Source organism: Pteropus medius, unplaced genomic scaffold (genome assembly GCF_902729225.1).
Source record: "Pteropus medius unplaced genomic scaffold, Ma_sr-lr_union100, whole genome shotgun sequence".
Classification (NCBI taxonomy): domain Eukaryota; kingdom Metazoa; phylum Chordata; class Mammalia; order Chiroptera; family Pteropodidae; genus Pteropus; species Pteropus medius.
Window position 1 is genome coordinate 2,210,922 of NW_024345872.1, and position 23,479 is coordinate 2,234,400.

The window sequence follows — 23,479 nt, forward strand, 5'->3', positions numbered from 1 at the left end:
CCAGTTTCCTTCAGCTATCATATATTTGATTCCCTTTACCCACTTAACCCCTCCCTCCCCTTTATATTTGACCCCTTTACCCCATCTGCCTCTCCCCTCTTTTCTCCACCCCTACTCCTCTGGTAACACTAAAGGTATACATTTTAGAGTAGATAAAAGGTTTAACAGATTAGTGGGAGAAGATACTGTATTTATACTGAAAGAATTAGATATTCTAAGCCACACTCAGATTTCCATTTATGCTACTCCTCTGTCATATTTGATGGAGAATAGGAGTACTTTTCTAGGACTCAGATCTCCATTAAGCCATTAAAGGATGACAGGGAGAAAAGAGCTTCTGTTTACAGTGTAAAGCTGATTCTTCATGTGTGTACCAGAATAGGTCAAAAGTCCTTCTTATCAAGCCTTCCAAGCAGCGCATTAGGAATTCACAAGAACACAGGCTTGATGAGATACACTGCTAGATCACTAGTGCCTAGAAAAATGCGTGGCATATAGTAGAAACTTAATACATGTGTTGAATGAATGAATGAGTGCCTTCACTCATTATTTCAGATAGGATACTGCAACCAATACCTATATATCACTTTGCAGTGTAATTGCCACGGAGTGGGAGTATGGAATCTAGAAAAGGCATAGCTGTGAGAAAAAGAAAAGTTTACAGTATTTCCAAAATTATAACCACACACACACACAAAATAGGTTGGTAAGGCCTTCAAACTTGGCTTGAGTTCAGGAAAAGAAAAAAAATATGTTAATTGCCGTGAGGTTTACTGGAAATAATATTTTACTGGAGCAAGATTAACTGCTATGAATTTTAATGACAGCAAGACTAGCATTTTCTACCTTCTTATTGTTTAGCATTTATGTGGCACGATTCTAATACTATAGTGAACTTGCTATTAAACCCATCTTTGGGGATTGGGGAAGATTTGTTAAAAAACAGGGTTTAGTTACATTAAAATTCTTTACTATTTCCTTCCTTCTTGGCCTTCTCTTTGTAATTCTCCTACCTGCCACTGAAATCTGTTCCCAAACTGTTTTTGTTTCTCTGAAGAATCCTGACTAATATACATGTACTCCCACCTGCCTCTGGGGGTTTCTTAGAGTCCTTGGCGGGTCCTTCTGACAAAGATCCTGATTCTGTGACTTGCAGCCATGTATTGGTACTGGATTGGCCAGATCTTGGCAAACAGGTCCCCAGCCTCCTGTGAAAAAGGGCCTTCATACCAGAGACAGAAGTTTATTTCCAAGTCTTCTTCTCTCTGGATCCTTTTGTCAGCTTCTGCTATTCTGAGTCTTTCCTTGGACTTGCCTTGCTATCTAGCTTCTGGTATCTTCTATGGATTATCTACCTGGTTCTGGTCTATTATTTAATTCTGACTTGCAGTTTCCATTAACTCCCTGGACTGGACTATTTTCCTGATGTGTTCTTATATTCTGGTTCTGTAATATATATACACATATACATATACATATACATATACATATACATATACATATACATATACATATACATATACAAGGAGACATGTAGCTCATGTCTCCTTTGCCTGACATCCTCATACCCTTGACTCCGAACCCCACCAACCCCAACAGAAGGGGAAATGCTAGGTGAGACCAGTTCAAATAAAATAAAATTTTCAAAGGAACTGAGGGCAGTTTGAACTAGTAATTTTATACCCTTCTTTTATTTATAGAGTTAGGGACAGTGTGTCCTCAATCCCTAGAAATATCTTTTATGAGAATTCTGGTTTTGGAAGCTTCATTCAGTCTAGATCATCTTAAAAACAAACCTTAACCTTCTTGAAAATGCTGGTCCATCTATGAGCAGACAGAGAGAGGACTATCTCCCCTGATAAGGAGACAAGAGTTTCCCCTATCCCTGCTGAGATAGTTAATTTTATGTGTCAATTTGACTGGACCATGAGTGCCCAAATGTTTGTTCATACATTATTCTGAGTGTGTCTGAGAGGGTATTTTTGGATGAGATTAACATTTGAATTGGTAGACTGAGTAATAAAGATTGCCCTCCCTAATGTGAATGGCCCTTATCTAATCAGTTGAAGGTCTGAAGAGAACAAAAAGGCTGACCCTCCCCTAAGTAAGAAGAAACTCCTGCCCAACTGAGCTGAATATCAGTTTTTCCTGATTTTAGGCTAGAACAAAAACTTTGACTCTTCTTGTGTTTTTAGCCTGCCCAGCTTTTGGATGATGACTTACATCATTGGCTCTCCTCATGCTCAGGCCTTTGAACTTGGACCAGAACTATACCATGGACTCTCCTGCATTTCTAGCTTTCTGACTTGTAAATGCGTGTGTGTGTGTGTGTGTGTGTGTGTGTGTGTGTGTACACACACTACCACACACACACACACACACACACACACATACATATATATATCCATCCTATTATATTACAGTTTTTGTTTCTCTGGAGAACCCCGACTAATATATTTGTACTTTCACATTGGCTGCTTCATAAATAGCAAGAGAAAAGATGAAGAAAAGTTTAAGCAGTCTTATTATACTTGAGAAAATGTTTCAAATTACAGTGATTTTGGAGAAAGAAAGCTTCGTTAAGAATTAAAAGACCAAAACTGTAATCCTGACTCAATAATTTATTTGTGGCATGGCTTTCGGGAAGTCATTTCCTCTGTATTACTTGCATTTTATAGTGAGACAGATGATTGTGATAAATGCTATAGGTGTGCTATAAAGAGTCAACCAACTCAATAATTGTTAATGAGCAATAATATAAACTCCCAACATTTTTTTCTTTTAATCAAAAATAATTTATTATAATCTTTGCTGATGCTACTTATATCAAAAGCAGCATCAATCTCTTGCTTTCTTTTATGTCTTTAAAATAGTAATAGAGATACAGTGTCTTCTAAGAGGAATGATTTTTGTGGTTACAACAATTCAACACAATTATGTATAGATATTATGAGAAAAGTGTAGCGAAACATAATAAAAAAGCCCTGTAAAGTTTGGCATTTCAGTATATTTGGTAAGATTTATTTATTGATATAGTTTTAGAATATTTGATAAGATTTAATATTTAATATCCAAGCTTGCTATTGGAGATAAAAATAAGAATGAACTGATCAAGACAATTGTAAAAACTGCAGCTTAATTAGGGTTTATATCAAAGCAGATTTCATCCTCCAGGACTGATGTAATTCAGAAAGGGTCAATAGAAACAGATTTTGTCAGAATGGGAATCAAATTTTTGTGAGAAGGAGAGATATGTAACTGGCACCATTACCACAAATGAGTGGAAAAGCATTCTGAATGAATCATGTCCCTGCACCTCTACTCAGACTGTACCTCTAATAGGAAAACCTCCCCTTCCAACTCTTGAAATCCTCAACAGAGGCCATAGGCCAATTTAAATCCAGTATCTCATGGAAAATAGTCCCTGTCCACCAGATCTTCCCTGTGATTTTGCTCACCATATGATTTGTCTCCAGTACATATTTGGCACTTGGCAGAAGCAGAGATACCACAAGGCAATATGTACTCTCTCTTCAACACTTCATGGCTTAGCTAAACATTAGCAGTAAAACTTTGAATGGATTGCTGGACCTTTCTGGACCTCCATTTCTTCATCTTTGAAATGAAGAATTTAGATTAGAGCTGTGGCTTTCAATCTTTGTTTCGGTCATGGAACTCTTTCTCCTAAGAAAATGTGTGGAACTCCAACATGCAAATAGACAAAAAAAAAAAAAAAAAGAAGTTTATTTAAAAAAAGGCTATAATAAAAAAAGACATAGAAATCATAAAAAAGAACCAGACAGAAATGAAGAATACAATAACTGAAACGAAGAATACACTAGAAGGATTCAATAATAGATTGGACAAAGTAGAAGATAGACAAAGTAGCAGAATACACTCAATCAGAACAACAAAAAGAAAAAATGAATTGTAAAATGAGGATAGTTTAAGAGACCTCTGGGACAACATGAAGCATAAAAATATCCGAATCATAGAAGTACCTGAAGAGGAAGAGAGAGAGCAAGGGATTGAGAATCTATTTGAAGAAATAATGGCAGAAAAATTCCCTAAGTTGGCAAAGGAATTAGACATACAAGTTCAGGAAGCACAAAGAGTCCCAAACAAGAGGAATTCAAACAGACTCACACCAAGACACATCATAATTAAAATGACAAAGGTCAAAGACGAATAGAGTATCTTAAAAACAGCAAGAGAAAGGAAGCTGATTACCGCAAGGGTACCCCCATAAGAATGTCTGCTGACTTTTCAATGGAAACTTTGCAGGCCAGAAGGGAATGGCAAGAAATATTCAAAGTTATGAAAAAGATACTCTATCCAGCAAGGCTTTTGATTAAAATGGAAGGTGAGATAAAGAGCTTCCCAGTCAGGGAAAAGCTTAAAGAATTCGTCAAAAAAAAAAAAAAACAGTATTACAAGAAATGTTAAAGAGAGTACTGTAAAAAGAGAAGGGGTGAAAAAGAAAATAGAACAAACAAATACGAAAATGAAATGGCAGTAACTATGTACCTATCAGTAATCACTTTAAATGTAAATGTATTAAATGCTCCAATCAAAAGACATCGAGTAGCCGAATGGATAAGAAAACAAGACCCATGCATATGTCGTCTGGAAAAGACCCACTTCAGATCAAATGACGCTCATAGACTGAAAGTAAAGGGATGGAAAAAAGATATTTCACGTAAATGGAAATGAAAAAACAGTTGGGGTAGCGATACTTATATCAGATAAAAGACTTTTAAACAAAGGCTTTAACAAGAGACAAAGAAGGGCATTACATAATGATAAAGGGATTGATAAATCAAGATGACATAACTCTAGTAAAAATATATGCACCCAACATAGGAGCACCTACATATGTAAAGCAATTATTGGACATAAAAGGAGAGATCAACAGTAACACACTCATAGTAGGAAACTTTAACACCACATTGACACCAATGGACAGAACTTCCAGGCAAAGAATCAACTAGGAAACAATGGGCCTAAAAGACACACTAGACCAGATGGACTTAATAGATATTTTCAGAGCATTTTACCCTACAGCAGAAAAATATACATTCTTCTCAAGTGCACATGGAACATTTTCAAGGATAGATCACATGTTAGGACACAAAACAAGTCTCAATAAATTTAAGAAGATTGAATATCATTAACCATCTTTTCCAATCACAATGGTATGAAACTAGAAATCAACTACAAGAAAAAAAACTGGAAAATAAAATAAAAACACATGGAGGCTAAATAACATGCTACTAAACAATGAATGGGTTATTAATGAGATCAAGGAAGAAATCAAAAGATACCTAGAGACAAATGAAAATGAAAACACAACTACTCAAAACCTATGGGACACAGCAAAAGCAGTCCTAAGAGGGAAATTCATAGCAATACAGGCCTACCTCAAGAAACAAGAAAATGCTCAAATAAACAATTTAACCTTACAATTAAAAGAACTAGAAAAAGAACAGCAAACAAAGCCCAAAGTGAATAGAAGGAAGGAAATAAAGAAGATCAGAGCGGAAATAAATAGAGTCTAGAAAAACGATACAAAAGATTAATGAAACCAAGAGCTGATTCTTTGAAAGGACAAACAAAATTGACAGACCCTTAGCCAGACTCATCAAGGAAAAAAGAGAGAAGACTCGAATAAATAAAATCAGAAATGAAAGAGGAGAAATAACCACGGACTCCACAGAAATACAATGGATCATAAGAAAATACTATGAGTGATTATACGCCAACAAATTGGACAATCTGGAAGAAATGTACATATTCCTAGAAACATACAGTCTCCGAAGACTGAGTCAAGAACAAACAGAAAATCTCAACTAACCAATTACCACCAATGAAATAGAATAAATAATAAAAAACCTCCCCCAAAACAAAAGTTCTGGACTACATGGCTTCATAGGTGAATTTTACCAAACATTTAAAGAATTAACACCTATTTTTCTCAAACTATTCTAAAAAATTCAATAGGAAGGAAGGCTCTCTAACTCCTTTCACGAGGCCACCATTACCTTGATTCCAAAACCAGACAAAGTCATTACAAAAATAGAAAACTACAGGCTGATATCTCTTATGAACATTGATGCAAAAATCCTCAACAAAATATTAGCAAACCAAATTTAGCAAGACATTAAAAATATCATACACCATGACCAAGTTAGATTTATTCCTGAGATGCAAGATTGGTTAAATATCTGCAAATCAATTAATGTGATATACCACATTAACAAATCGAAAGATAAAAACCATATGATCATACCGATAGATGCATAACAAGCATTTGACAAAATCCAGTATCTATTTATGATAAAAACTCTCAGCAAAATAGGAATAGAGGAAACATGCTTCAACATAATAAAGGTCATATATGACAAAACAACAGCTAATATACTCAATGGGGAAAGGCTAAAAGCATTTTCCTTAAGATCAGGAACAAGACAAGGATGCCCACTTTTAACATTCCTTTTCAACACTGTATTGGAAGTCTTAGCCACAGCAATAAGACAAGAAAGAGAAATAAAAGGCATCTGAATTGGAAAGGAAGAAGTAAAACTCTTGTTATTTGCTGATGATATGATACTATATAGAGAGAACCCTAAAGAGTCCACCAAAAAACTGTTAGAACCGATCAATGAATTCAGTAAAGTATTTTGTTGAGGATTTTTACAAAATAAATATTCAGAAGCCAGCGGCATTTTTATACACCAATGATGAACTTTCAGAAAGAGAAATGAAGAAAACAATCCCATTTACAATTACATCAAAAACTATAAAATACCTGGGAATCAAATTAACCAAGGTAAAAGACCTTTTCTCAGAAAATTATAAGCCATTGAAAAAAGAAATTGAAAAAAATACAAGTAAATGTAAGCATATACCGTGCTCATGGGTAGGAAGAATCAACATCATTAAAATGGCCATACTACCCAAAGCAATCTATAGATTCAATGCAATCCCTATCAAAATACCAATGGCATTTTTCAGAGAGCTAGAACAAATAATCCTAAAATTTATATGGAACCATAAAAGACCCTGAATAGCCACGGCAATCTTGAGAACGAAGAACAAATTTGGAGATATCACACTACCTGATATCAAACTATACTAGAAGACTACAGTAAGCAAAACAACATGGTTTGGCATAAAAACAGATTCATTGATCAATGGAACAGAATAGAGAGCCCAGAAATAAATCCACCCCCTTCCCGTTCAGCTGCAGTCTTGAAGAGAGTAATTGCCACTCCTTGTGTAAGACCCTGGTCCCTGTTTCTAGAGAGAGCACAGCATATCTTATCTGAGAATTATTGTTTTTATTTGTTCTAAAGTATCTACGACACCCCGAAGTACTGATGCAAGGCAGTTATCACTGTTTCACCTAACTCAGAAATCATTCAGGCAGAAAAATGGTAGACTTTGTTCAAAAACATTGCAAGGCAAATGAAAACCCTGAACCCACCTGAGGCAAAAGATTGTAGTTGAGACAAATGATAGACTGCCTAAAGCCTGGGAGAATATTTGGGGAGAGAGTTTTTTTCTGGAAAGTAGGATAGTCAAAAGCACCCACATATGCTGGGAAATTTAGAAAGCCACATTTATTCCAAAGGACAGAGGAGTGTTAGGAAAATACCTAAGAAGACCCTAAGCTTTCACCTCTCTGTTCTCTGAGCTCAGTGTAGGGTGAAAGTTAAGGCTAAGCCAGAGCTGTAAACTGTCTGATTAATCATTGAAAGAGTGTCCCAGCATATAAACAAAGACTGGAAGTGGTGGACTTTTTTATGTTGGGGTGTGTGTGTGTGTGTGTGTGTGTGTGTGTGTGCGCACGCGCACGCATGCCTGTATTCTGGAGTTCAAGGAAATCTCTCTCAAAACACTAGTTGAACACAAGTGAAAAACAGAATCTTCACTGAACATACATAGCAAGGAAGACCATCTTTGCAAAACATAGTTTGGAAAAGTCATTAAACAAGTAGACAACTACAGCCTCTCCAGTCAAAATCAGCAAACCCTGCAGAAGGGGGATAATATTATTTTCAGTTACATAACATTACAATATGCAATGTCTGGTTTTCAACAAAAAGTCACAAGGTATACAAAGAAACAGGAATGTATGGCTCATTCATAGAAAAAAAAAATGAACAGAAACCGTATCTGAGTGAGTCCTTTTTTTAAGAGGAAATTGATAATTTTAAGCTCCTACATTTAAAAAAAAGGAAAATCTCAAATCAATAACAACTTTAAACCTCAAATAACTAGAAAAAGAATAGCAAGTTAATGCAAAGGTATCAGAGAGAAGGAAATAATAATGTTAGAGATAAACAAAATAGAGAACAAAACAATAATAGAGAAAATCAAAGAAACCAAAAGTAGATTCTTCGAAAATATCAACAATATTGACAAATCTTTAGGTAGACTGACAGAAAAAAATGAAAGAAAAAGCAAATAACTAAAATTAGAAATGAAAATTGGAACATTATCACCAAATTTACAGAAATAACAAGGATTATAAGAGAATACTGTGAAAATCATATGACAACAAATTAAATGATCTGGATGACATGGGTAAATCCCTAGATTCTTACAAATTACCAAAACTGGCTAAAGAAGAAAGAAATTCTGAATCATAAAGAGATTAAATTAGTAAAAACAAACAAATAAAAATGGAACAAAACAACACTTAACAAAGAAAAGCCCAGGACCTGATGATTTCCCTGGTGAATTCTGCCAAACATTTAAAGAGTAATTAAGACCAATCTTTTTAAAACTCTTCCAAATAATTGAAGAGGAAAGAAAACTCCCTAACTCTTTGTATGAGGCTAGCATTATCCTAATGAAGATATCACAAAAAAGAAAACTATAGAAAAATATACCTTATCAACATAGATGCAAAAGTTTTCAACAAAATATTGGAAAATTGAATTCAATACCATGTTAAAAGGATTATATACCATGACCATTTGGGATTTATCCAAGAAATGCAAGTGGCTTAATACAAGAAATCCATCAATGTAAAATATTACATAAAAATGAAGGAGAAAACATACATTATTATCTCAATTGATGCAGAAAAAGTTAATAAACAAATTCAGTAAAGTTTCAGGACACAAAACTAAAATGCAAAATTCAGTTATGTGAATAAGCAGGAAACATGGCAGAGTGAGAGACGTCCTCAGATCTCTTCCCTTGAAATAACAATAAGCTTAACATCTAAAAGTCAACAAAAAACTTCCAAACTGCACACCAGCATGTCTGAGCATGGGATCTGCACATAAGAGCTACCAGAGGTCAGGATACCAGGTGTTGGGCAATGGACTGGGGGAAATAAAGAAGATGCCTCTTTCAGCTGCTGAAGCTCATGACAGGAGGAGGGGGCCGGGAGAAGGTGCAGGGACTTCCCTGAACATCCATACCTGGGAAAGTTGTGAGCTCCCGGTGGCCGGCTGACGGCAGGGCCCAGTCATCAGGGCAGAAAGCAGAGAAGCAGCTGGCAGAGAAACAACAGTTGATTTTTACAACCGTGGTTGCAAATTAGAGGCTGAGCTGAAGCCCACAACTGCCAACCCATAATGCCCCTTCTCCCATATCCTCTGAGACCAATCACCATGGAGCCCCAGGGGAATCTGAGCAATGCTACCAAAACAGTTGCTAACTGAAACTGAGGGTAGCAAGAATGCTTAAATATCTATCAGAAAATAAAAACACATTTTTAAAGCTTTATATAAAGCAGGGATCCAAGAGACTTAGACGCCACCTACTGGAAACCAAAAGAAAAGCTCCTTCTTTGCAACAGGCTACAGAGAGAGAGACCTTTATATAATAAAGCTTCTTTCTGGAAAAAAAGCAGAATACACTTCCATTATGCTCAGGTAGACAAATAGTACATTAAACACCAAGAACAACCAAGGTGACAAGGCATCTCAGAAAGAAAGAGAAAAATCTCTAGAAAATAAGCTTATAGACATAGAAATATGCAACTTAAATGAAAGAAAATTCAGGATGGTACTTCTGAAAAAACTCAATAAGATCCCAAATGAGTCATATCAACAATTTCAGGAAGTGAAAAAGACAGATGAGCAGACAAACAGATCAAAACCCTCAAAAAACAGAATAGATCTTCTGAAATTAAACACACACACACACACACACACACACACACACACACACACACACTGCAAGAGTTGAAAACTGAAAAAGCAAGCTTGGGAAATAGAGTCGACCAAATGGAGGAAAGGATCAGTGATATCGAAGACAGAAATCTAGAAATAAATCAGAAGGAATAAGAGAGAAACTGAAGAATGAAAAATGATGAAAGAGAAATTCAAGAACTAGCTGATACCATCAGAAGAGGAAACATAAGAATAATGGACATTATCGAAAGCAAGGAAAAGGACTAGGGACTAGAAAGCATTTTCAGACAAATAGTTGATGAGAATTTTCCAAAGCTAAGGAATGAGCTGGAGCTTGTAATTCAAGAATTCAACAGAACACCCAGTTATCTCAACCCAAAAAGGCCTTCAACAAGACACACTGTACTAAAATTATCAAAAATCAATGACAAAGACAGAATTCTCGGGGCAGCCAGGGAGAAAAAAATGGTAACTTGTAAAGGTAAATGCATTAGATTGTCCTTAGACTTCTCAGTGCAAACCTTGAAAGCCAGAAAGGAATGGAATCACATATTTAAACTACTAAGTGAATGGAACTACCAGCCTAGAATAATGTATCCAGCTAGGCTCTCCTTTAGATACGAAGGAGAAATTAAGACTTTTCCAGACATACAAAAATTAAGAGAATTCTCCACTATGAGGCCTGCACTACAGGAAATACTGAAAGGGGTCAGTTAACCTAAAACAAAATGACAAAAAAAAAAAAACATAATTAGGAGTAAAGTGACTATCAGGCAAATAGAATCAGAGGAGTGCAACCCTTACTAAGAACAGGGCAGTATAAGCTTAAATAATAATAAGAGAATTGTTATACCACAATAGTAATGAATGTTCAGCATACATAGGAACAAATTGAGATAACAATGACTGAAAAGGAGGGATTCAAACATCCAAATTTGCATAGGGGAATGGAGATAAGGCACACACAGAAGAAAATGGATGATTATATATATATATATATATATATATATATATATAACTATTCTTTACATATTTGTAATGGTAACCACACGCCAAAGATTCAGAACCAAATTATATAACATAAAACAAGAAAGAACAGAGGGAAATCACACAAAAGCCAACCAAAATAAAGAAAACAGAAACATGAGGACAAGAAAGAAATGGAAACACCGGGCTACTGGAAAACAGAAGATAAAATGGCTATAAGAAAATCTCATATTTCAATAATCACCCTAAATGTAAATGGACTAAATTCACCAATAAAAAGTCACAGAGTTGCAGAATGGATCAAAAAAACAAAATCCAACCATATTCTACCTCCAGGAGACATATCTCAGCTCCGCAGAAAAATATAGACTCAAAGTGAAAGTGTGGAAAATGATATTTCAAGCAAATGGCATTCAGAGAAAAGCAGGAGTAGCAGTACTAATATCAGATGAAATAGACTTGAAAATAAAAAAGATAAAGAAAGATACTGAGGGACACTTCATAATGATAAAGGGAAACATGCACCTAGAAGACATAACACATTAATATCTGTGTTCCCAATCAGGGGGCCCTGAAATATGAAAATCAATTACTGACAGAACTAAAGAGAAAAACAGACCAAAACACTATCGTAGTAGGGGACCTAAATACACCACTGTTGATATGAACAGATCATCCAAACAGAAAATCAATAAGGAAATAATATCCTTAAATGACACATTAGACCAACTGGACAAAAAAACTGCTTATTCATTCTTCTCTAGTACACAGGGAACGTTCTCAGGATTTGACCACATACTGGGACACAGAGAGAGCCTCAACAAATATAAGAGGGTTGAAATCATACCAATCATATTCTCTGATCATAATGCTTTGAAACGAGAGATCAACTGCAAAAAGAAAGTAGGAAGAACCATAAATACATGGAGATTAAACAGCATGCTACTGAAGAATAACTGGGTCAGAGAAGAAATAAAAAGAAAGATCAAGAGATACATAAAAACAAATGATAATGATAGTACAACATATCAAAACTTTTGGGACATGGCAAAAGCGGTCATAAAGAAAAGTTCATTTCATTATAGCCCTAACTCCAAAAACAAGAACAAACCCAAATAAACAATCTAATGCTTCATCTTAAAAAAACTAGAAGAGGAAGACCAAATGAGGCCTAAGGTCAGCAGAAGCCAAGAAATAATCAAAATTAGAGCAGAAATAAAAGAAATTGAAAACAAAAAAAGATAGAAAAAAGAAATTCAACAAAGAGCTGGTTCTTTGAGAAGGTTAATAAAATTAACAAACCTCTGGCAAAACTCACTAAAGAATAAAGAGAAAAGACACAAATAAACAAAATCAGAGATGAAATGGGAAATTATGACTGATATCGCAGAAATACGAAGAGTCTACAAGAGTACTATGAAAAAGTATATAACACCAAATTTAATAACCTAGAAGAAATGGACTAGTACTTAGAAAAATAAAACCTTCCTAGACTGAAACAAGAAGAACTAGAAAATCTAAATAGATCAATCAGCAGTACGGATATTGAAACAGTCATTGAAACATACCAAAAATTAAAAGTCCAGGACCAGATGGCTTCACCAGTGAATTCGACCAATCATTCAAAGAAGATTTAATACCTATTCTCCTCAAACTCTTCCAAAAAATCAAAGAGGAAGCAGTACTTTCCAACTCATTTTATGAAGCCAATATCACTCTGATATCACAACCTGGTAAACATAACACAAAAAAAGAAAACTACAGACCGATATCTCTCATGATCACAGATGCAAAAATCCTAAGATACTAACGAACTGAATACAGCAACATATTTAAAAGATTATACACCATGGTCGAGTGAGCTTCATCCCAGGGGCACAGGGATATATCAACATATGTAAATTGATTAATGTGATACACCATATAAACAAATTAAAAAATAAGAATCATATGATCATATCAATAGATGCAGAAAAAGCTTTTGACAAGATACAGTATCCATTTATGATCAAAACACTTAACAAAATCAATATAGAAGGAAAGTGCCTTAACATAATAAAGGCCATATATGACAAACCCTCAACCAACATTATAGTTAATGTTGAAAAACTAAAAATCTTCCCTCTAAGATCAGGAACAAGGCAAAGCTGTCCATTATCGCCACTGCTATTCAATATATCATTGGAGGTCGTACCGAGTGTAAACAGGCAAGAGAAAGATATAAAAGGCAACAAAATAGAAAACGAAGAAGTCAAACTATCACTATTTGCAGATGACATGATTCTCTATATAGAAAACCCTAAAGACTCCACAAGAACACTACTAGAAACAATAAGCAAATACAGTAAAGTCTCTGGATACAAAACTAACATTCAAGAATCCATAGCTTTCCTATACTCTAATAATGAAGTGTCAGAAAAAGAAGTGTAAAAAATAATTCCTTTTGCAATTGCAACAAAAAGAATAACATACCTAGGAACAAATTTAACAAAAAAGTAAAGGGCCTATATAATGAAAGCTATAAGACCCTATTAAAAGAAATTGAGAATATACAAAGAAATGGAAAGATGTTCCCTGTTCTTGGATTGGAAGAATCAACATAGTTAAAATGACCATATGACCTAAAGCATTATACAGATTTAATGCAATCCCCATCAAAATCCCATTGGCGCTTTTTAAAGAAATAGAACAAAAAATCATCAGATTTGTATGGAAGCACAAAAGACCCCAAATTTCCCAAGCCATCGTGAGAAAAAAGAACGAGGCTGGAGGCATCGCTCTGCCAGACTTCAATTTATACTACAAAGCTACAGTAATCAAAATGGCATGGTATTGGCAGGAAAACAGACACAATGACCAGTGGAACAGAATCGAGAGTCCAGAAGTAAACCCATATTTATATGGGCAATTAATTTTCAACAAAAAAGCCAAAAACATACAGTGGAGAAAGGAAAGCCTCTTCAATAAATGGTGCTGTGAAAGGTGGAAAGTCACCTGCAAAAGAATGAAACTAGTCTGTTGTCTATCACCACACATCAAAATTAACTGAAAATGAATGAAGAACCTGAATATAATACCTGAAACAATAAAATGCATAGAAGAAAACATAGGAACTAAACTCAAGGACCTTGGACTTAAAGAAAATTTTATGAATTTCACCTCCAAAACAAGGGAAGTAAAAGCTAAAATAAACGAATAGCACTACATCAATCTAAAAAGCTTCTGCTCAGCAAAAGAAATCTTCAACAAGGTAAAGAGAGAACCATCCGAATGGGAAAATATATTTGTAAGCAACACCTCCGATAAGGGCCTAATATCCAAAATATACAAAGAAGTCATACAATTCAGTGACAACCGAAGAAACAAATGATCCAATGAAAGAATGGGCAGAAGATCTGAAGATACACTTCTAACTAGAGGACATACAAATGGCCAACAAATACATGAAAAGATGTACAACATTGGTAGTTATTAAGGAAATGCAAATTAGAACCACAATGAGTTACCATCTCACAGCTGTTAGAATAGCTATAATCAACAGGACCATTAATAACAAATGTTGGAGAGGATGTGGAGAAAAGGGAACCCTTATACACTGCTGATGGGACTGCAAATTGGTACAGCCACTATGGAAAACACAATGGAGTTTCCTGAAAAAACTAAGAATGGATCTACCATATGATCCAGCAATCCCTCTACTGTTTATTTACCCCCGAACACTTTAAAACCCATATCAAAAAAGATATTTGCACACTGATGTTCATAGGAGCATTATGCATAGTGGCCAGGACATGGAAGCAACTGAAGTGTCCTACAATAGATGATTGGCTAAAGAAGCTGTGGTACATATATAATGGAATATTACTCAGCCATAAGAAGAGACGAAATACTTCTATTTGTGACAACATGGATGGACCTTGAGATAATCATGCTAAGTGAAATAAGCCAGACAGAAAAAGTCGAAAATCACATATCACTTATATGTGGGATATAAATCTAAAAGCAACAAATGAGCAGGACAAACTAACAGAGACTCATGGACATGGACTATAGACTAGTGGTTACCAAAGGACTATAGATTAGTGGTTACTAGTGGAGTCGGGGAGGAGGGGGAGATAGATGGAGTAAAGGGTGTCAAACATAGGGGGATAGAGGGAGCGCGATGTAAGTAAAGGGGTACAAATATCTGGTAGCTGAATGAAACTGGACTTTGGGTGGTAAACACACAATAGAATATACAGATATCAAATTATAATGTACAAATTATATAATTGTATTAAGCAATGTTACTCCAACAAACTTAATAAAAAATTAGTTGTGTTTCTATACACCAGCAATGAAGAATCTAAAAAGAAATTATGAAAATAATTTCATTTACCATAGCACTCAAAAGAATAATATATCTAGGAATAAATTTACCTAAAGAAGTGAAAGATGTACACTGAGAAAAAAAGCATGAAAAAAATTAAAGTACAACTCAAGAAATGGAAAGACATTCCTCTGTTCATAGATTTCCAGACTTAATATTGTCAAGATGTCAATACAGCCTAAAGGGATATACAGATTCAATGCAATCCCTATCAAAATTCCAACAGCCTTTTTTGCAGAAATGGAAAAAAAACAATTTTTTAATTCATATAGACAAAACAATCTTAAAAAGAACAAAGTTAGAGAACTCACACTTCCTATTTCCAAACTTATTACAAAGCTACAGTAAGCAACATAGTGTGGTACTGACATAACAATCAACATATAAGTCAATAAAATGGAATTGAGGGTCGAAAATAAACCCATATATCGACGGTCAATTGATTTTCAACAGGATGTCAAAGCTGTTCAATAGAGAAAGAATAGTCTCTTCAACAAATGGTGCTAGGACAATTAGATATCTACATGCAAAAGAATGAAGCTGGACCCTTATTTTACAGCATATATAAGATTTAACTCAACATGGATCACTGACTTAAATATAAGAGCTAAAACCATAAAAAAGTCTTACAAAAGATTATAGGGGTAAATCTTCATGACCTGAGTTTTCACATTGGCGTCTTACATATGATACCAAATTATAAGCAATAAAAGAAAAAAATAGATAAATTGTACTTCATCAACAATAAAGACTTATGTGTATCAAAGGGCATTATCAAGAAATCGAAAAGGTAACCTACAGAAAGTTTTTGCAAATCGTGTATCTAATAAGGGCCTAGTATCCAGAATATATAAAGAACTTCTGCAACTCAACAACAAAAAGTTAAATACCCAATTAAAAATAAGCAAAGGAGATATATATATATATATATATATATATATATATATATGCAAAGGATATATATATATATATAAGCAAAGGATATATATATATATATATATATATATAAGCAAAGGATATATATATATATGTATATATATATATTTCTTCAAAGAAGTTCTACAAGTGGCCAACAGCACATGAAAAGATGCTTAACATCATTAGTCATTAGGGAAATGAAAATCAAAACCACACTGAGGTACTTCACAGCCACTAAGAAGTCTTAAAATAAAAAGGACAGTAACAAGTTTTGACAAAGATATGGAGAAATTGGAAGTCTTGTGCATTGATGATGAGAAGGTAAGATGGTTCAGTTATTTTGGAAAGCAGTTTGGTATTTCCTCAAAAAATTAAACATAGGATAGAATTGCAGTATGAATCTGCATTCCACCTTTAGATATATACTCCAAATAATTGAAAACAGGTCCTCAAGCAAGTGTATGTACACATAAAATCGCACCACTGTTCACAATAGCCAAAAGGTAGAAATAGCCCAAATGTCCATCAATGAATTTAAGGATAAGGAAATTGTGGTATATACATACAATGGAATATTACTGTCATAAAAAACAATGAAAAGCTGATAAATGCTACAATGTGGATGAACCTTAAAAACATTATGCTAAGTGAAAGAAGCCAGACACAAAAGTTCTCATATTGTATGATTCCATTTTTATGAAATACCCCAAATAGACAAATCCATAGATATAGAATGCAGATTGATGGTTGCCAGAGGCTGGAATGTAGTTGGGGGTGCAAATGAGGAGAAATTGCTTCATGGGTTAGGGGTTTTAGCCAATAGTGAGAGAAATGTTTTAGAACTATATAGAGGTAATGGTTGCCCAACATTGTGAATGTATTAAATGCCAATGAAATGTTCACTTTAAAATGGTTAATTTTATGTTATGAGAATATTACCCCATTAAGTTATTTTTCAAAAACTTTGTTGATGCTCAGTAAAAATTTTAAATGTTAATGCTTTAAATGGCTTACTCTATTAACATAATTAAGAATACACAATCTTCAGGAAACTGAAAACAAAATTAGCCAGCTAGTAAGTGCAGGAATTGGAAATAGGATGTTGTAATGAATGCTCACAATTAAAAGAGCAATAAAAACACTAGCCAAAAAGCCATTCTCAGATGTCTGTCTTTGATCTAACTAGAGGCAGGAGCACTATCCTCAGACCTTTCAATCAAGGCAGGGACAGGTGGAAACAAGAAATAATCCTTCAATTTCATGTCTCAAGTTGCTGTACTTTATGTCCTTTTCCTTTATAGAGAAGATGGTAGATTGTGTTCATTCTACTGCAGGGAAACCTCCGGTGGGGTGGGGGGCAGGATTTGAGACAATTGAATGAGACTGAGATTTCTAAGTTTATCTAGACTCTTGTAGAAGATGATAACTGTATTTTAAATGAAGACTGAGTAGTATAGTGGAATAGATTTTGGATTTTAGAGAAAGTTTAAAAGAACTGGGTTCAAATCCCTTAGTAGCCATGTGACCTTAGGTTATTTACCTTTCTCAAAACTGCTTCTTTTTTCATTTTATTTTATTTTATTATTTTTTTAAATATATATTTTCTCAATTACATTTGGCATACAATATTATATTAGTTTCAGGTGCAAAACATAGTGAATAAACATTTATATAACTTATGAAGTGATCACTCTAATAAATTTAGATCACACATCTAATACTATACAGTTATTGTAATATTATTTACTATATTACTTATGCCACACATTATATTTCCATAACTATTTTGTAATTACCAATTTGTACTTCTTAACCCCTTCAACTTTTTCATCCACCCCGCCCAATCCCCTTCCCAATGGCCAACCATCAAAATGTTCTCTATATTTATCAGTCTGTTTCTATTTTGTTTGTTTATTTTGTTCTTTAGATTCTACATGTAAGTGAAATTATATAGTGTTTGTCTTTCTCTGTTTGACTTATTCCACTCAGCACAATACACTTTAGGTCCACCCATGTTGTTGCAGATGGCAAGATTTCATTCTTTTTATGGCCGAATAATATTCCATTGTACATATGTACCACCTCTTTTTTATTTATTTGTCCATTGATGGACTCCCATGTTGTCTTTATATCTTGGCTATTATAAATAATGCTATAATGAACATGTGGATTCACATGCCCCATTGAAGTAGTGTTTTGGGTTTCTTCGGATAAATGCCCAGAAATGTGATTACTGGGTCCTTCTTTGTCTCCTGTTATAGCCATTGTTTTAAAGTCTATTTTGTCTGTTACAAGTATTGCTATCCAGCTTTTTTGTTTGTTTGTTTCCATTTTCATGAAATATCTTTTTTCTATTTTTCACTTTCAGTTTGTATGTTTCTGGTGTCTGCCCAGTCTGCCCTTTGGATATGTCACCCTCGGATGTGGCCCCAGGTTATGCTCAGGCTCAGATTGAAGCTGGCCATCTCCTGGGAGGGGCCCGACCATAGGCCAAGTTCAGCAGCAGACTGTGTCCTGCCTGGGAACACCTGGCATGAGCCACCAAGCCATCTGCAGATGGCCACCACCCACACAGCCTGGATGTGCCTCGAGAGGTCAAGCCACAAACTGAGGCTGGCTGCCACTAGTGCTGGCCTTGGGGCTGCTTAGCAAGAGGTATGGGACATCACAGATGCTACTTGTTTGGGATATGTGAACCTTTGAGAAATTTTAAGAAAGTCTGCAGCATGAGCCAAGACAGGCCTTTTGTATGGAAAAGCCACTGGAAGTGGCTTGGGTGGACCCTCAAGTTGGGTAGGGTGGGGTCTCAGGGAATCACCACAGTGGTCTAACCAGGTTGGCGAAGACAGATGTGGCGCCCGTCTGTTCCTGTACGCTGGGTGGGGAAGGGCTCAACAAAGGAACAATGGATTCCGCCAGCACTTCTATCTGGGAGAAAGCTCCCCATCTAGCCCTCGCCTTGAAGCCAGACAACTCAGTTCCTCCTTGTATGTCCCAGCACCTTCTGAGCTGCTTCCCCATTGCTGGAGCTCAGAGTGAGTAAGTCCATTATTAAGTCTGTGTGTGCAGGCCCTTTACAAGGAATGTCTGCGATTCTAGCATCCCTCTGTCTCACTCAGCCACAATCTCCACTGGTTTTCTCAGCCAGAAGTAGTGGGGACTTCTCATCCTGGCACATGAACCTTGGGCTGGGGAGCTTGGTGTGGGGCTGGAACCTCTTGCTCCTCTGAAGGGGGACATCTCTACAGCCGAGATATTCCTACTGATTCTCAACCACCACAAGCAGTTATGGGACCAGTCCATTCTGCATTTCTGCCCCTTCTACCAGTCTGAGGTGGCCTCTTCTGTACATCCTCAGTCACAGGACTTCTCTTCATATAGACTTCAGGCAACTCTCAATTATTGCTGTTCTGTAGTTTAGTTGTAATTTTGATGTAGTTGTGAAAGGAAGCAAGCACCACATTTACCTACCTTGCCATTTTGACTGGAAATTCTTTCTTATCACTTCTTACATAGTTAGTACTTTTTGTAGTTCACCTACCTTTCCTGGTCTAGACTCTTTAACACTAAAGACCCAGATCCACTCAAAGGGTACTCCTACTGCTTCTTTAATCCTCCTCCCCAGCACTGCCACCAAAGGGTAGGCAAAAAAAGTTAACCAGATTTGTTTTATCTGGCTCGCACTGGCTACTTCCTCTGGAATCTGACCATTTTACTTATTAGGAAATTCATGCCCATTTTCTTTTGCCATCTTGACCTTATCTTTCTCCCCGCCTCCTAAATCTTTCCTGCAGTATTGTTTTCCCTTAGAGGTACCTTTTTATCCCTTAGAACTAAGCCAGACAAGTTAGTCTTCATCTCAATTTTCTCTCCCTCTGCTCTGGGATCATTATTCTTACCCTTTTCCAAAATCTCTGAACTGAACCTTACAAATTTAGGTAGCTTTAGTTTCTTTGGCATTTTCAGAAAATGTAGGTTATGGATCTGTCAGACAAATTGTCAAAGCAATAGGTGAAAATAGAAACTAAGTGCTGCAGGTGAAATAGAAACTAAGTGCTGAGCATACAGACAAGAAATCTCACCCATTGCCTCATAATATAATGGAACCAACATTCTACTACAAGGATACATTGTGGGTAATTATCTTCTACTTTGGGGGGTTCTATATTTGCACTAGATTATTTATTGGAAATTCACTGCTAATATAAGAATGAAGATACGTTATGACCCTTAGGAGCACACACAATATGCAATTAAAAACAGAGACTCCCCTCTTCTTCCAAGAGTTTAAAATACTTGGCAAAACCAGGCACATGTATTTTTCCATTGCAAAAAGGAGTATCAGTAGCAAAATCATCATCTTCCACCAAGAGGTGACCAAGGATGTAAAAGATGAGGTCAGAATGATGTAGAGTGAAAGCACAATAACCTATGGAGCTCTTGAAAAAGAATCTTTCTGAGTAGCAGAGTTTTCTGGAGTTAAAGTTTAACTCTTTGTGTTTCCATGAATTTTAATTTAATCATTTTGGCTGGACCATTTTCTAACATGTATTGCAAACTTCCTTGCTTCTTTAAGCAGAATATATTGAAAACAATTTAATATTTTTTTCAATGACTCAGGGTCCATGCTATGATTTTCAGCTTCCCAGTGTGCTGTATCCAGTGATTCCCTCAAGGCCTATTATAAGCAATAAGAGTTTTTGCTCCAACACTACATGTTCCCAGACTTCTGAGAGTTATTTTATCAGCTTTTCCCTAGGTTTCTCTATCTCCTCGTGGTATGTTTTCTTGTCTTTGTTTTAACATCTGCTGTCTAGCAGATGACCTGATGTTCCTAATCTTTGGTAGGATTGGAAATAAAATATCAATCTTGTTTAGAATTATACATAAATTACAAGTTTAGAGATTTTGAATCAAGTCCTATTGGGGTATACTTTGAGGTATGTACATCCCTTAAAATGTAAAGATGCAGTGGTCAGATATTCTCTTTTGCTTTGTTCTTGGTTCTTAGCTATGTTACAGGTAAGTGATGTTGCTGAGGTTGTAAGGTGGGGTTGGGAAAGGTGAAGAGTCATGTTTTATAACAACATTCAATTTACTGTAAGGTCAGAATGCAGTTAACAATGTGCTTCATGTTGCATTCCACTGGTCTAAAATGATACCCCTATTATTTTACCTCTTTCAGAAAAATATAATAAAGCCATAGGTGATGGCCATAATTTAAGCATATCAGTGAGTTGTACTTCTTTCCTGCAACCTCAATTTCGATCTCATGAGCACCTTGTACCTAATGCCCAGACTGAAGGCTTTCACCTATAGGTCCTCCAGAGGGAGGAGATAAGGTAGACAGCAAGGGTCATGGTGGTGTCCCTTTTATTTTTGCATGTGCTTACAACGCTTCTGGTTTGATTGGATCTCTATGTTTGGATATTGCAGCAGAGATGACTTCTAACTTGGTAAATACTCTTTTGGAGCTTGGATGATGAACACTCCTTTGAATATTCTCTTGAGGAATAACTGGTGGGAGTTTTTCAATTAAGTTGATAGTGAAAAAGACATATGCAGATCATTTTGTCAAAGATGAGGGTCTTTCAGTTCTTTTATCTATCGTAAAGCTGCAGGGAGCTTGTATTACTGTTAGGCAGAGCCTAAAATCAACTGGAAAAAACAGGGACAATGAAAACAGTAGATCTATGCTGAATCAAATTAGGCAAGGCACATTCAGATTATAGCAAGTCCTGTGTCTGCCACTTAATTTAATCAGTGATTTATTTTTATCCCAACCTCTAGACTCAAATAATTTTTTATGAAAAATAAAAATAGCCCAATGTGACCTTGGCATTCACCTGAGTACTGAAGATCTTGGAGGGAAGGCAAGGACATGAGAGTCTTTTACTAATGTATCTGTTCTTACACTGCATCCCTAAATACAGTTCTTCATGGGGGACCAGATGACCATTAATTAAAGAGTCTCTCAAAGTAAGAGACCCCAATGTACAGAACCTTCTAGTGCTCTACATCTAATAGATACTTAATCTAACTAGTCTCATTTATACTACCCAGGGTTATGGGGTATTTCCCGTTTGGGTAGGATATACAGAATGTAGAGATGGCCCAGAAAAGATGGTGCGTCATGTAAATAAATCCTTATTACCCACTAGTGCTTTAATTAGGGAACCATTGGCACCCAGCTCTTTTGTAGGTCTTCCAATATAATTAGAATTGATATGCACACATATGATCCTGAGGCTCTTTGGATCCCCTATTTTTTACCAAATCATCGAAGGAAATTTAACTTGTATTCAGTGTAACCACCATGCTAAATTTTACTTTAAAAAAACCAATTTTAGCTAATTCAGAACTTCTCTATTAACTAGACTCTTTGATAAACTAAAATAATGTATTTACAGACTCTGACAGATAATTCAGTTTTTATTAGACGGATGACTAGTTAAGATCATACACTTAAAGAACAAAGTGATAAATGTGCATGGCACACATGGAAAAGTTCAATGGTATGAGTCAGTTGGAGTGTGACCCTTTCCTGCCTTTTCCAGACATACTTTTAGGAGATCAACTGATAGACAATGAGGAAGAGGATAATGGAGAATTAATGATATTAACCTGTTTGTGTGCAGCTGCGAAAAACTATGATATATATTCTGGTAACAGAAAAATAATATAGCTGGTCAAGAAACTTGGGTTCCAGGCCTACCACTTCCATTAAGTACCTATAATACTCACAACTCAGTTTACTTATGCAAAATTATAATGTCTACTCTTACCCATACACAAGTTTGTGAGAAGACCTTAATTTGGGCTCCTCAAACTAAGATAAGGATTCAAGTGTAAGTACTTTGAGAGTTGAAGGAAACACTGGTAGAAGAATGGGGTAGTGAAAAAAGGAAGGGAAGAAAACAAGGATTAATGGGAGAATTATCAAACTAGCTACCGCAGAGCATGACTGGTGCTTAAGCCTTCACGGGAAAATCTGGAAGGCACTGTACAATATCTGCTTCAGAATTACCCAAACTGTGGGGTGAGGCAGTAC